Below are 15,641 nucleotides of genomic sequence, written 5' to 3'. Positions count from 1 at the left end.
TGACGAGGGAAGTTAATTTGACCTATTGCTCTTAAATATAAACAGCAATATAAATACACATTTATCTTCTTTTGTCTCGTGTTGTAGTTATAATTGCTGCAGAAAAATAAAACTATTAATTCTTGCTGCTTGTTTACCACAAGCTCATAGGTCAGATTATTCTGTAGTCGTTCATTTCACAGACTCCAGATGTTGAGCAGCTCCTCCTTTTTTCAGTCAGTGTGCAGCCGCTCTCAGAGACGAATAGAAGTAGATGGTTTTAGTCCACGTCAAAAACAAAAACTGTGGTGCAAAAAGAAAGCGTAAGCTTGCCATTAAAGGGTGATGTGAGGATCAGCAGAAAATGAATTCAGCTCAAGCTCAGCCTTCATCATTCTTCTCTGCACCACTTTCTGCTCAACGAGTGTCTGTCAAGTAATAACGTGTACGTGTCTCCTCGGCTGCTGAGTTCGTTATTTGCATCCATCACTTAGAAGAAAAAATTTAAACGGGCCATAAAAAGACAAAAGCCTTCATTTGTAGGGGGACATTGCAGGTTAATAAACCAGTTTCAGTGACAAGTCATTAATACAACATACACAAAACACATGTAGCTTTTAACGTCATCGTGTATGTGGCAGCCGTGCCAGCCTCAGTGTCATTTTTAAGGTTTCTGAGCATGCACTGGTGTTCAATTTCTTTCTGACTTTTACGGGGAGACCACAGACTTGTCTCCAGAAATGAAAGTCTTGGAGCTGACATTTAAAGGCTCAAACTGTCTCAGTACTGACCCCTCTAGGTTACGCCCACACTACTGTAATACTGTGAAGCCAGATCTCATCACAGTCAAAGAATCCACCGTTTGCTATGTTCCAGTGAAACTGTTTAAAGGCAGAGACAGCTTTTACAAACCGAAGATCGCAAAGAACCAGGGCTTTGAAAATTAAGTGGATGAGCACATTCACTTGTTGCAGGAAAAGAAGGTGAAGAAATGCAGGAATCACAGTTTTTTTCTTCAAAGCATTAAACGTGTTGAGGATCCCAACCAAGATATAAAGGTGAGCCAGCCACTAAAAATCACACTCACGGAGACCCTGCCTGACACTTAGGAGAGTATGTTAAGGTGTTAATAGAATAGAATAGAATAGAATAGAATAGAATAGAATAGAGAATAGAATAATCCTTTAATTCTCCCACAAGGGGAAATTTGGTTGTAACAGCAGCCAGAAACAAACAACAAACAGTACACAGAATAGAAACATACACAAGTTTTCTTACATATTTACATTAAGGATAATGGTTATTATAAACAGAGTACTGTACAGTTATTAAATAAAATAAAATTAACTACAGATAAGAGGCAAACCAGGTTGTAGTGCGAATCGGTTGATTAAATTATTGCATTTACAGCGCAGATGTAAACATCTATGATTGTTGGGAGCAGTTTTGATTGTACAGTCTGACAGCTGCAGGGAGGAAGGACCTGCAGAAACACTCCTTCATGCATCGAGGATGCAGCAGTCTGTCACTGAAGGAGCTCTGCAGTTCAGCAACATTTACATGCATGGGGTGGGAGACTCTGTCCATCAGAGATGTTATTTTGGCCACAGTCCTTCTGTCTCCCACCACCTGCACTGGGTCCAGGGTGCATCCCAGAACAGAGCTGGCCTTCCTGATGAGTTTATCCAACCTCTTCCTCTCAGCTGCCGATAAACTGCTGCTCCAACATACAACACTGTAAAAAATGACGGATGCCACCACAGAGTCATAGAAGGTCTTTAAAAGCGCTCCCTGTTAAGGGCTCCTTTGTGGCCTGTAGCCTCACAGCCAAACAGATTATAAACAACCTCAATCCTGCTGTGAAATTTGCAGATTACCACAACCTTTTATGCATCCATATAGTATCAACATACAAAGCATCAGCCAGCGAAGAGATCTTCTCGGCAGAACTGCCTATGGATCCTCAACAACAACAAAAAAAAGAAGAAGAAAATGTTGTCTTGGCTGAGTAAACTGGTTGGATTTACAGCGCCATCAAAAACTTTGCAGAGATTTCATGGTGTAACCAACCAACCCACACATAATTCTAAAAATAACATTAATACATTAACTTTATGCTCTTTTTTCAGGTTTGATTTACTGATTTGAATGAGCATTTTTAGTATGCAAATGTTGGGAGACAAGCATCAAGAAAGCAATTAGGGCACACTGTTTCATGTAGCTAATTAGCTCAGGTAAGAACGTTGGTACAAACTCAGCTCTTGTTTTACTTTAATGAAGAAGCCAGAATGGTTGCTAACGGTTTTAAATGTTTGTCATGAGTTCTAGATTTTTAATCAAGCAAAAGAGTTTGTGTAGCACATCTAGCAAAGCCAAAGAAAGGGCATGAATTAGAGCATCGGCATTACACAGTGATGGAATGAGTTCAAGTCTCTTTGAGTTTCCAGAAATATATTTATATGCTTTACATTAGAGTTGACACTCAAATCCTTGCATGAATCCACACCTCTGCTTGATCTAACAGTGACTGCTTTATTAGCATTTAACTAGAAGTTTGCATTTATCATTTTTATGGCTCTGTAAATTCAGCTGTGTATTCCTCTTTGCACTAATGTGTTATGGAAGGAGCGACTCTGTCATGGCTTCAACTTTACAATCTAAGAATCGGCCTTAATGACTAAATATCAATTTTTAAAGAGTATCACAGTTTTGTTGTTTTATAGATTTTATTTACACACTTCCTTCCAATTTTGTTCACAGCTTCTTATGGAGCCTCAACACAAAAGAAGAAAAAAGGGAAGTTATTCTCTAGGCTATGTGAACTGAACATATTGAGAAAGCATGCACACAGGCCCGCAGCAGAGTGAGACACTGAAATATGAAATACAAAGAATTTGAAGCACATTGGGGCTTTTGATCTGTCATAGTTTTACATCATTTATTTTTTTGTCCAGTTTTGGACTTTGTCACAGTTTAGTTTTCAAGTTTCCTGTTTTATTAAGTTAGCTTCTGTCTATGTGCATTATGTCTAGGTCTACTTCCTGTGTTATTAGTTAGATGAAGTTCAGCTGTGTACTAACAGGTCTCTTATCATCATCATTAGCCTCTGTATTTAAACCCTCGGTTTCTCTCAGTTCATTGTCTCGTCATTGTCAATTCCGCATGTGAGTTTCAGTTCAGTTCAGCCAACGCTTCAGGCAGTCTCATGTTCTGTTCTTCCTGCCTTCCTAATAAAAACTGTCCACATGCTTCACCAACCCGTGAGTCCTGCGTTTAGGCCTTTTCTTCCTTCTCTCCACATCGCGACGTTCTGACATTTACAGGATAGTCTATTCTTTTTTCCTATCATTCAAGTAAAAAAAATTTGAACTGAGACAATATCATTACAGTTTTTAATCTTAAAATAATTTTTAAGTTCTTTAAGTTTGCATAATAAATGATCTAATCGCTCCAACACACATGATTACACCTTGAACCACACACTGAACGGCCATACAGTAATTTCAATTTCAAACTTTTTTTTGCAGACTAAATGCAACACATTTAAAATCTAAAAGGCTATTGCACATGTTAGCTGCAGTAACGTGTACGGAATTTCTAGTTGGCTTAAAAAGTAAGCAGTGATTAGCAGTACACTCTTAACACACTTCTTTACGCTGTCACAAATTCTGCCTTTACCATTATAACCATTTACAGTTTTGACTGTTAAAAAGATGTCAGTTTAACTACATATTTAATATTTTGGTTGTTGAGGTTTCACAGTTGTGTGGACTGAGCTGCATTAATATGACATGTTGTGTAATATTGTCTATACATATGAGTGCAGGGCGGAATATTGGACACTCCATCAAAGTCTGAAAAATTATGAAGTGCATTTATCTTCATGTATGCTGCTGTGTAGAAGGAGGACTGCTCAATGTCACTACCATAAAGTTTACCACCCAGCATAGGAATCTTAAAATGCTACGAGTCAAGAGTCCCTCCACATCAAACTGGTCAAAATATTCAGTCTTTTACCTTAAAATGGACCATGGCACAGTGACGGGTTTCAGTATTCAATATCACTCAAAAATGTTCAAATTTAACTCAAATGTAGTGACTGTAGACTAATTATCTGATCTTTCTTACAGTTTGAAACCATTAATAGCTTTGGTGCTGTTCTGTAGTCTTCACATTCCCTCCTGACTCTTGCCAGTTTGTCCAGAAGGTGTCAGTGCTGTCCTTTAGTTAATGTTGTGGATTCTGACGACGATGAGGGGATGATGATCATTTACAAAATGAGCTGTGGATAATTGTCTGGAAAATGAATGATTAAGCATGATATTATCTGGCCCTCTTGATCTTCTGCCATGATCTTATAACACAGGACCAACTGAAGAGCTTATTCCTGCTGTAACGCGCTGTGCAGCAAGCTGTATAAATGTATATGTGTTACATAATGTGATGAATCTACCCTGCTGCACAATTACACTCAATGCAGAGTTTTTACAGAGTGACTGCAATCTAAAAAGTTCATTATCTCCTTCTGCATTGCAGTATCCCCATAAAAGAACACATAAGCAATGCATTGTAACAATACAAGGTAATGATATAAAACTTCCTCTTTACTGAAACAGTTCAGCCGGTGTGATCCCCAGCCAGAGGATCAATGAGGGCTCAGTAAGTCCTAGCCAGATCGATCCCTTTATCTATGTTGCACTAGGCATCTATCTGCCATCAATCAAAGAGTGGTAGACACCTCCCAAGGTCAGAGCCCCAGCTGTCAATGATACACAGGATTCGGCACTTTGTCAACAGGCAAACGCACCAGTCTGTCAGATACATATTTATCCAACTGCAATAATATACTGTACTTAACAGGTAAAGAAGGTTACTGACTAAAAACAGCTAACTGGTGAAGTAAGAGTTAAAGAGAGTTATCTGAACTAATAAGTGAACTGTAGACCTGGGTAGAGAGGCTCAGAATAATCAGCTCCTTGGATAGATACAGGAGGAGGTCTCTGCTGCAGCTGGCAGGCACAGGCTGCCACTTACTGAACATTATTATTCCAGATTATTCACAGGGCTGCTTTCAGCCAGCCACAGACTCCAGTAAGAAAACTTGTGCGGATCCTTTGCTGACCGACCCAAATGTACATTACAATGCACGCAGACAAAATCAGTAAAGAAAAGCTTTTTATTCACCGGTCATTAATCGGTCCTGTTTGGCTGATGAGCTGTGAATAATTCCTTGTCATAAATAAGCCACTGATTGTTTTTTTTTTGTTTTGTGTTAATGCAAAAGTCATATAGCATATGAAGAGGCAGGACTTATAGAGATATCAGTGCTCACAGACCTGGCTCTGGCAGATGTACTGCAGGATGTGCTGAATCTTTGGTGTCTGGAAGTTTCACAGCTGTTCTCAAAACCTCTGGCATCCTCCCAGCCATCCTGCAGCATAACGACAAAGAGCCCGATCAAGCTGCGTGTACTGCTGCTGTAGTCAGGAAATGGCTGTGAAGTAAACATGTGTGTAAAATGTGTGTATGTCATTGCCTGCTTCTTGTTCTTTGCTTCCACACATGGTCTGTATCCCATCTGCGCAGTAGCAGGTTGAGGTGGTGGAGAAGGTCACATGTTGTGCATTGACATCGTCCCTCTGGGACATCTTTGCCTCGGTTGTTATCACGTCTCAACTGTCACGTTCCAAGCTATAAATCTCCTGGAAAATTCATAGTGTTAAAGATGAAAACAAAAAAAGTTACACACACAAAAAAAAAGCATTCTGATGTACACCCCTCCCATCTGATGAGCACAGGTTTGTGCCTAAAAATAGTTAGAATTCAAACCCTACTCCCCCAGGTGAAAGCCCTCTGGTCACCCACTGTCACCCCTACATTTATCTTTCTTCGTGGACTTGTCACCTGCTCTGAAAAGACCCATGACTTGAGTCCCCTGTCACATACTCGATTTTTAAAGCCAGAGGAAGTGAAGGAGCTATTGCCATTACAATGTGCTGTAAGGTTATGATGGATTTTTTCTCCATCACTAAAACAAGATGCCAGCTTTCAAGTGGTAACAATTTCTAGAATATATTTCTGGTCAGGCTTAAGATAAAATCCAATAAAAACAAGCACGGGCTGAAAAAGTTAACTTATATGGCCCAGTGTCATCACATTAGGCTTTCCGTACTATTCTCCAGCTTGGGGAGCCTGGAGGCCAAATGATTGCTATTGGGGAGAAGTAAAGCTGTGTAATGCTGCAAAGACTATGGGGGTTATTGGTTTGGAAACCCAAGAGAAATAATCAACACAGTTTATATTTGCATATATATTTCACATTCGTGAAATGAAAGGTTCTATAAATGGGGATTCTGGGGGAGTTTAATGTAGTTTAAAAGGACAGGCCATCTGTCTTGTGTTTTAATGTGTAAAATACAAAATTTGAAGCAATACTTTAAAATGTACGAAGGAATACTAGGGTCACATAAAGAAAAAAAAATACATTATTGATCATTTTGAGTATAAAGTTGAATTTTCGAGAAAAAGTCCAAATATGCAGAAAGCAGTTGTTGTTTCAAGCCCAACTCCCACGATTGCTATACCCTGTACAAAATGCCCTGTGTAGATGGATCAGCTTATACTGATCACCACACTGTGCTTTTGTGCTTGAAGAGAAATAATTTCATTCCATGTTGCTAAAAGTGAATCTGAAGTACGATTTCACTAACTCAGAGGGTATAGAAACCGTGGCATTTTGACTTGAAACAACTAACCTCCACATTTTCTCAAAACAGAATTTCGACTTTTTTCTCAAAACAGTATTTAGATTATTTTCTCACAATAGATTTTTGACTTTAATCTCAAAGTTTTGACTTTGTTGTCAAAATGATCAATATATGTTTTTTCTGATTGTGGCCCTAATGCTCCGTTGTATAAATGTTACTTGCCTTAAAAGCTTTGTTGAAAGGAATAAAAAAACCTGTCACATTGGTGTGCCACTTGCATGGTAATTTAGCTTAGCATCAACTGGTAATTAAAAAGATTTCTAGTGTGGTTTTTCCAAAGAACAAATTTGCAGTTAGAAACTGTTATCTCTGTGCGACCTAAGGTAAAGCTATCACCCCTCACCCCATTTTTATTCTGTTGCTGGGCTAAGCTAAGCTAAGCTAACCTTTGGTATTTTTGTCAAAAGCCACTTTCATATCACATAAAAAGACAGTGAAAACCTTTAAAGAACTGTGTGTTGGACCCTTGCAGAAACTATCAATCATCTTAACTAACCAAGTAGACTACAGTCCAGGAGTCGCATAATATAAATTTCAAAGCTGTCTAAAGATTCGGACCCAAATCCAGCATTAGAACTGACTGGAGCTGAAGGCTGGTGTGGATTGAGTTGTGAATCGGGCAGAAGAGCAACTAGCGGAGCGAATGAAAATGACAGCTTCATGCTCCTGTCACCCTGACGGAGGGAAGACAGATGAGCCGCTTTTTCCCCGGCAACCCTGGTCTCCATCCGTCATCTCCTTTTAAACTGATTTGCCGAAGAGAACATGTCTCCGTCATCAATTACAGCGGATTTCACCGCAACAAAGCTGATCAGATAAAAATATTGCAGAAGTTCGCTCTCCTCCGGTGAACACGTCAAGCTGCCCTCCCTGCTGTGAAGTCGCATGAATAAACTGATTTCCAGGATTTTTAAAGTTGTTGTGTAACAGTGTGCTACAGAAGTCGTATTAGATTTGTTTATGCATGAGCTATGATTTCCCTTCACTTTAACAACACTGAGCCAAATCAACCGCGTGTATTAGATTATCTCCAGCAGGGCATTCATCATTCCTAGTAATTGATGTGCCACTTTCATAGCCAATTATCTGATAAGCTGTTGATCTGACGTTTTTCTGACTGTGTAAAAGTCACTGCATTAACATTTTTATTTCATATACACACATATACATATATATATATATATATATATATATATATATATATATATATATATATATATATATATATATATATATACATATATATATATATATATATATATATATATATATATATATATATATATAATTATTATTATTATTATTTAATATCTTATCACTCCCTTTTGCATTTTAAACCTTAAAACACTTACTTAATGAATTAATATTAAACCTGACTGTCTTAATGTTTTTGTGCTCAGTTTGGATTCAATTATAAACCGTAATTAAAGGATGTAATAAAAGGTGGTTGATGACAGCTCTTTAGGTTTCTCAGAGATCTAGGACTGAATTGGTTATACCATCTTTTGCAAAACGTTCTCATGGCTGGATGCAAAATCAGGTTTGACTGACTGACTTTTTAGCTTTTTTAAAAAAAAAAAAACAACAACTTTCATCTCTCTTGGTGGCCTTAAAAAACACTAAATTAAACAACACTAAATAAGCTATACTTTATCTCAAATGTTTCTGAAGGATCAGTAAAAAAATAAAGCTAAAATAATGCTTTTCCCCCAAACGATGCAGTCAAAACAGGAGCCTTTTCTCTTTATGTTTTTAAATGCAAGATTAATAGAATGATCCAGGTTTGACTGATCCTGGTTATGGTAACTGGACTCCTTTAGTTTTTCACATTACAAAGTAATTAAATGTAACAAGTTTCATTCAATCATCCAAGATGACTGTATCATGGTCAATAGGGGTAATTTTATTAATAGGAAACCCTGAACTCTCAACTCTTTTATTTTTACTTTAATCACAAAGTTTTAAATAAAATACAAAAATATAACAAGTAGTATTCTTCTACAAAGCTAATATTTTTTCGGCCTCTAAGCAAATAGGATAATTATATGAATACAAGTCAGATGCCCAAACCACCTCAGCTGACTCCTTTCAATGTGGAGGAGCAGCGGCTCTACTCTAAGCCCCTCCCAGATGGCCAACCTTCTCACCCTATCTCTAAGGGAGAGGCCAGCCACCCTTCAGAGGAAGCTCATTTCTGCCGCAATCTCGTTCTTTCGGTCATTACCCACAGCTCGTGATACTTAAACTCCTCCACTTGGGGCAGGAACTCATCCCTGGCATTGGACCATCCCTCCTTTTTTCTTTTTGTTAAGAACTGTTAGAAGGCAGTGATTATTTCCCAGTATATGGCAATAATAGATTACATATGTAAACAATTCCTACCTAACTGAGATGGCAATTCCATTTATATAGCGCATTTCATTATCAGTAAAATCAATGTGCTTAACACAGAAGATAAAAAAAAACAGAACTCCTCTCTCCGTAATGGAGCTGCATCATGTATACATTAAATAAAAGTGCTCCTAAAAGAGGTCTGCCTTCTGGATTTATTGCTAACACAATCAAACACAATTGCTTTAAGGAAGCAAAGAGAAAAAATGAGTTCGACCCAGCTGAAATAATCATCCACGTATAAAGTACATGCCCTAGAGCTAACAGAGTAAATAATACGTACAGTATTAGGTGTACAGAGAGACAAATCTAAATTAATCCCACAGTTACACAACATGTTGTATCGCTAGATTCCCCCCCTGCAAAAAAACCTGATTGTAGCACAGTAATATCCTGTATACTGTTATAATAAGGCATGTGTATTTTGGAGAAGAGCTCATAAAAAATCCAAAGTTTCAGACCCATCCATCTCTCCTACCAGAATCCCATTTGCTCAGAACACATAAATAAGGCTCTTTGAATAATCAGATCTGCGCTGTTCTTTATTGTGCCTTTGGGAAAACTAGTTTCCACTAAGCCCAGTGGATTTAAGCACTTTTATATAAAAATACCACAACATGGAGGGGTAACATTAAGGTTTCAGAACACCAAAGCACATATTTTCAAAACTTTTTCGCTTCATTGCAGGAGAATCTTTGAGCACCAATGGTCCTTAAGATGACCAAGTGTTTTAATACCAGATGATGAGTTTGTCTTACTTCCGTACGTACATGTGTCACAATTAGATTGTGGGAGATATTTCTTACAAGAGATGCAGTATAGACAAGACATTTATAACTTAGAGGCTGTTTAACGTGAGCAGCACAGGCAGGACTGTAGATTCACACCAGCATCTCTGACTTTCAGCAAAACATGAGCACAAGTGGAGAAAAACTAAATGTGACAAATTTGTTGTTGGAGCAAAAGAAGTTGAATACAAGGAATAAAAACAGAGACACACACACAGAAAATCACAGACTGCAATAGTCCACCATCATCGTACGATGTTTCCCACTGAGTGAGGACACGTGATCCAGTGGGTAGAGCAGAGTGGGCCTCGCTGCACTGAAGTGATCAGACTTGTTTGGGCCCTGAACTGAATTCACACAGCAGGATCAATCCAAGCTCGATTACACAAAACATTTAAATTACACTAATTTGTGTAGTTTAATATGTTATGATAATATTACACTGAAGTAATTGCCGTAGAAATTCGATTATTTAAGCCCTCGTTTAGTCAACAATGCCTAAAACAACAGTTAAAGTAAAAACGTTAAAATTGAGCTGGGTGAAAAGTTTGGTATACTAGCCAAACTATGTTCCTTGTGATCAAAGCATTGCTACGTATTAATTCACTGGAAAAAGACCTCCAAGAAATATAATACTAGTGTGTGGTGTACGGCATATTCCTTTTACTTGGTCCAGTCACATCTGGAAAGTCTATAGAAGCCCTGTTATGTATAGAGTGTATATAAAACATTGAAGTCACCCATTAGTTTTGGACCTTACTGTAGCCACATAGGTTGCTCTCCCTGCTCCACTACTCTCTGTGTTTCTGTTCAAGTTGTGCTGAGTGGAAACACACCTGTGCTCTATATACAGCGTGGCGTCTATCTCCATACAAGGCCACACTGGTTTCATTTCCCCAATCACTGTTCAATGCCTTCTCTCTAAGCGTTACATCAGGCACCAGCAAATTTCTGGGGTAACCCAGGTGATTTTTTTCAGGTTCTCCAACAGTTGCAGTACGGCTGATTACCTATCTGTGGAGGGTGCAGTTGTATTGGCTTCAGCAGCTGGATATGGCGTCTTTTTAATTCTGGGGACTTGACTGCAGCCAGCCATAACCTCCATAACCGCGTTTCGGCCCAGTCAAATTAAAGGAAACACCTGCAGCAGCTGTTTTATGGCCCATCCTTTGCCTACACTCCTGTCTTGCTCATACTCCTGTTTTGTCCGTTATTGCCTGTGTGTCGTGATAGTGTTTAACTGCATCATTTGGTTATTTTTATTAGCTTGTTTAGTGATTCGCTCCAGTCACCACAGAGAGCATCGAACAGAAAGATCTTTTTGGAGTGTTTGAGCTCAGATTACCGTATTTCCCAGACTACAAAGCGCACCTGAATATTAGCCGCACAAGCTAAAATCAGTGGAGAATCCTGTTTTGTACATACATTAGCCGCACCTGACCAAAAGCCGCAGGTGTTTCAATGTTGACTTATCATATGTAAGAGAATATGCACAAAGGGAATTGTCAGGAAAGAGATGGCTGTTTGGAGACATCACTTTTATTAATATTTTGAAAAACAAGTTATGGGTACATATTTGCATAACTTTTTAGGTATATGTACAAGTAGCGGTAATTACAAGTACGAAACATGTACTGTGCTTCATAAATGAGTAACAAATGTAGTACATAACAACCTACAGCACACCAGAAAAATAGATTCGGCCTACCTTTTAGGCTCAGGTGCAGTGACACGGCTTTAACAAGAAGAAAAGTCAGTCATTCACCACCATCTTCCTGCGCACTAAAACCACCAAAGTCCTCTTCTCCAGTGTCGGATACGAACAGGCTCAGGATGGCTTCGTCATCCACTCTCAGCTTCTTTCATTCGTTGTCACTTACAAAACCAAAGAAATCCTCGTTGTCAGTGTCAGAGTCGAACCCCCTCTGAAGGGCCGTGGCGGTGTCCTCCTCTCCATAATGCAGCAGTCCAGCCCTTCGAAATCCGTTGGTGATCATGGGTGTTTTCACACTTTTCCACGCTGTCAGATTCCACCGGTGGAGTTGAGCATAACTTGCTTTTCGCAAGTTTATCGCCGCTCGTCATCCACGACTCCCGCTGAACGCATAGCGTTAATTTGAAGTTTATTTTTCGCGCTACTTGTACGGCACTATGTTGCCTGGCGGATGGACACGTGACCAACATACCACTCTTGAACCCCGATACTGTGTGTCTGATCACATGCCCTCCTGCCAGTCAACGTAGTGCCGTACAACAGCGGAACAAACAAAATAAATCCTCTTACGATATGACAAAAATCATGGACAATCCATAGAAAAGCCGCACCTGACTAAAAGCCGCAGGGTTCAAAGCTTGTGCAAAAAGTAGCGGCTTATAGCCCGACAATTACGGTAACTGGTATAACGACCATCACCGGTGCAGGAGACAGCTTGTGGAGTGTGTATCACTATTTGGCTTGTGTACTGTATTTTATTGTTTTGTTTTTTACTGTGTGTGACATTTTAAGACTGTTTGTGGGTCCTTTTCCACACTCCTTTAGTTGTACAGCACTTTGGGGTTAAAGTTGGTTGGTTTGTATGTGTGCTCCTTATCTTTTCATGGTCCTCAGCTGCTGGTAAGTCCAGTTCAGTATTTCTCTGTTTTATTTAATCTAGGACACTACTAAAGCTGATAGGCTGTGCTACAGTCAACTTTTAGTACTGCATTTTTGAACCTGTGTATTTTTTGGTTATTTAAACACGTCATTTTGTATTTCCCAGGGGTGACATTCCCCTAGGTGGCGTTGTTGCAAACTAAATCACAACCCCCTGACCACCGCGCCATACTACATTATAAGCCTTTAACATGTTTTCTTTTTTGAAGCTAGAAGGCGCCATATTTGGAGACTGAGCATCAGTTATCAGCTAATGCTAGCAAGCTTAGTTAGCAAGCTGCATAAATGTAATAATTAGTTCTAACACACAGACATAATAGTCGTTTAACAAAATTGAAACACAAACCTCTGACAGGCTGTACCTGACATGACACTCTAGTATTTACATGGAGGAGAAGTCCAGTTTGGTGACTTTAACAGGCCTAGCAGACTGCTACACCCACAGCTTCCTGTGTCAGGACATTTATCAATCAAAGTGGTAGGGCTTGTAACTCCAGCATGGATGGATGTGCTATAAAACAATTAAGCCCAGAGTTGTTACAAAGTGGGAAACTATCCACAAAAGGTACCGGGCCATAAACATGCTTTTTCTTGCTGCTTAGTCAAACACTTTAACATGGAAATCAATGGGGACTGATACCGGTCTGTGGCCCAGGGGGTTGGAGACCGCTGTTGTAGAGAGAAAATGGACTCTGCTCACATGTGGTATATAACATAAACAGACGATCAGCACTGACAGGATAAAAGTGACGGTAAAAGTGGACAATAAATCCTAACCATTAACTCAGTCCTTTTGATGAACTCAAATTCTAACTAAAAGCACATAGCTCTAGCTAATACCTAGGTCAGCTATTTGATAGTTTTATTACACAATTACATAGTTTTCAAGATTCTAATACATATTAGAAATAGGTTTTCCTCTGAAAATACAAAGGTAAACATCAGTTTTAGGAGTAACTACAGTGAACCCAATAGTTATTAAAGCTAGTCGGTGGTGCAGCAGTTTAGAAAAACATGATTTAGCTCTCTACAGTGTTTTCCTACCTAAATTGTTTAGTCACGCAGCTTTCCCCCCATTTTTGCGGCGCTGTCTCGTATGGAAACAGACGAGTCAAGCAGCTTTCTCACCTTTTTCCTGCCTCAAATGTGGAGACAGGAAAAACAACTTCCTATTAAAATCACCGTGGAGGGTCCCCTTTGGATAACTAAAACAGAACGCTTTCTCTCTTTTGGTGGAGCCACCGGAGATACAAGCTAAATTACATGTGGGCCAGAGTGAGATCACAGTGAATTATTTATGTGCTTCCCGCCCTGTGACCTGCTCATCTCAGTATAGCAGAGTCAGGCCAGAACATGCCTTCAAGCTGTTATGAGAACATAGTATTCCTCAGGCAGCCATCACTGCAATCGATATGGTCTTTCCCCGGCAGGGTTTTACTTGACTTCACAAGCAATACAGGGAGGGTGAGCCGCATTTAAAACAAAAAAGCTGCCCTTCAAAGACAGGTGTGGTGGTTTTAAAAAGGTAAGAATTGGATTGTAATTTTTTAGCCTGGAGCAGGTGACAAAGTCTTTGTTTTGCAGCTGTTTACCACCAGCAGTCAGATTAGCTATTTAGTGTGCTATTGAATTATAATTTCCAAGCAGTCCGTGGTATTTTAAAGATCACTGGCCACAAGTTTCCTCTCCCTCAGACACTGACACAGATGCATTGTAGAAGTGATTGGATTGTTGGATGTGGTTAAATTGGTTTGGCTGCGAGTGTTGTTTCCCCAGAGCAAAGCTGGAGGACAGACGCTGAGGGAAGATGATAAGGGACAATGGCACCTGATGAAGATGATGTCTGTGGGGGAAGTCTTCGGAAAGAACACAACATGTTAGGTTTGTCTCCTTGAGACCACGGCTAATCCGATTACTGTCTCCATGCACTGTGGGATGTCATCTGAGTTGGGTGCAATAACAGAGCCCAGATGTGCGCGGCTCAGGCTTAGAGCTGTCTTTTGATGCCTGCGTGTTGTTTGAAGGGAGTGCAGATAAAAAAATTTTAGACCCACGAGAAGACTTAATTCTCAAAGGGAAATTCTTAAGTAAACCAGTAGATTTGTGGGTAAGAAACTATTTGTTCTCATGATATCAGGTCCAGTAAAATTAATAAAAAGTAGGTGTGTATTTATAAGCCTTGTTAAGTGACTAATAAAAAAGTGCCATTACATGTTAGAAAGCTACTGGGGAGCAGTTTGAATGTCACTTTTTGAAAATGAGTATAAACTAGATGTTAGCCTAGTATGTAAATTAATTTAGCATAACTGTCTCTGTTCACTGGTATGGCAGCATATGGAAATTATATGTAATTTATAAAATTAAGTTTGATTCAAAGTTGCAAAATAAAAGTGATGATCTTGAGGGGTTTTTTTATTACCACAAAGTTTCTCTTTTAGAGTTCTGACTTTAATTTTGCAGTCATCATGATTGCTTAGTTTTTTGCATATTTGCAACATTTACATTTTTCATATCAAACAAATTTTAATATTTTAATTTTTTTTTTAAATTTTGTTTAGTTATTTAGTTTTTATTCTTTGTTTGCTTTTTTATTATTATTTATTAAAGGAAAGACTTCCAAACACTATTTAAAGAAAATTAGATCAACTAAACTATCTGATGTCAAACGTCCTGTGCTAAAGTAAATTGTTAGTTAGAGATAATTATTCAGAATTAGAACACAATTAATATTACAAATATTATATTATGAAACCTTTGAAAGCCCAGTTTCCCAGTCCACAGGAGACAGGAGTTGAACAGAAAGGGATCATTTAATGCTGATAAATTCAGCAATAAAGAAAGAAAGAATCCAAATATAAGAAAGCATTAGAGAAACAAGTTTAGCATAGGAAATACAGAGCTACACACACAAGACACAGGAGAACAGAGTCAATATATACATAAGAAGTAATGAGCGGGACTAAACATCTGGAACCCATGAAGTGTGAGGATACAAGGAGAGTAAAACCAGGAATAACTTTGGGTTTTTTTGTGTTTTTCATGAATTGCGTCCTGCATGATCAC

At 38.9% G+C, this 15,641-nt stretch overlaps 1 long non-coding RNA gene across 1 annotated transcript; it reads right to left on the bottom strand.

Moving 5' to 3' along the window:
* Positions 1 to 1,987: 1,987 nt before the first annotated feature.
* Positions 1,988 to 15,064, bottom strand: LOC309707496. The gene is made up of 3 exons (XR_014276993.1): positions 11,634 to 15,064; positions 5,516 to 5,681; positions 1,988 to 5,410 (listed from the first exon to the last, which is right to left on the bottom strand). It is a non-coding gene; the product is annotated as an uncharacterized lncRNA (long non-coding RNA).
* Between the last annotated feature and the right edge of the window lie 577 nt (positions 15,065 to 15,641).

Source organism: Aulonocara stuartgranti (assembly GCF_965226115.1).
Source record: "Aulonocara stuartgranti genome assembly, chromosome: 5".
In the NCBI taxonomy this organism is placed as follows: Eukaryota; Metazoa; Chordata; class Actinopteri; order Cichliformes; family Cichlidae; genus Aulonocara; species Aulonocara stuartgranti.
Note: the sequence above shows the minus strand (reverse complement) of the source record. Positions and strands in the feature narration are given on the sequence as shown.